At 30.8% G+C, this 1,051-nt stretch overlaps 1 long non-coding RNA gene across 1 annotated transcript; it reads left to right on the top strand.

Moving 5' to 3' along the window:
- The first annotated feature begins 101 nt into the window (after nucleotides 1-101).
- LOC118598491 lies at nucleotides 102-1,051 on the top strand. The gene is made up of 3 exons (XR_004947567.1): nucleotides 102-568; nucleotides 790-840; nucleotides 1,029-1,051. It is a non-coding gene; the product is annotated as an uncharacterized LOC118598491 (long non-coding RNA).

Here is a 1,051-nt window from a genome sequence, read left to right on the forward strand (position 1 = left end):
AGCTGCTTCTCTGCCCTGACGAACTGCTGCCACATTATTAAATTTATTTTTCATTTTATGTCTTGAAAAGTAAATAAAAGAATATTAATCAATTCCACCACTTTTTAAAAATTTAAACTGACTTTGGTATCCAACTTGCTAATTTTTTTCTCCAATAATGTAATTAACTACAAAACTATCAGAAACTCAGTTGATTTCTGCTCTTTATTTAGCTTGTTATAAAAATATGTTCACTTGTTTGTACTTTATTTTTTTTCCCTTTCTTTTTTCCAGAAATTTAATTTACATACATTGAAAAAACTTTTTTTTAAAATTTAAAATAATACGTTTTCTTTGTGTCCCACAACGCAATGATTTGTTTTAATTATTTTCATTATTAATTTAGTAATATGAATAAATTGGACGTGGCGTGTTTTACTTTGGACTCTCTGGGCAAGTGACTCAATGATTCAAATGACTCAAATGAATCGATTCACTTTGGTGAGTGACTCATTAAAACTCGAGTCAGTAAAAGGAATCATAATTCCCATCACTAGCATGGACAGAGTTGACTGGCAAGGATTTAGTGGTATGTTGGCATAAGTAACACTTGACATGTAGTGGATGATGGAAATATGAAAGATAGTTAAAAGAATTGTTAAAAGAAGAAATATGAAGTTAAAGAAGAATAATTGATCTAAAACCATGTAAAATTTTCCTGTACCAGAGTATTGTAAATGTATGACAATAGTACCATCATTTCTTACTACTTCACTGTCACTCCAATAATGTTTGCTTTCCTTAACACAGGGCTTCCCAAAGCAAGATTCTGGGGTAGACTGTGGGGTTTTCATGCTAATGGTGTGTAGTAGCATGCATTGCTGCAAATGTGTTTGAAATCCTTTGCTTTTCTTTTTTTATGAAGTTTGAAGTTGATAAAAAAAAAGCATGGGTACTTATGATATGATACAATATAAAGGTGTTCTGTTGTCCCAATTATGATTTCATTAAAATATGATTGTGTCTGAATATTTAACTTTTTTCTACAGGCTGCGCTGTATATTGTGCTGGG

This window comes from Oryzias melastigma, unplaced genomic scaffold (assembly GCF_002922805.2).
Source record: "Oryzias melastigma strain HK-1 unplaced genomic scaffold, ASM292280v2 sc01188, whole genome shotgun sequence".
Taxonomy (NCBI): Eukaryota; Metazoa; Chordata; class Actinopteri; order Beloniformes; family Adrianichthyidae; genus Oryzias; species Oryzias melastigma.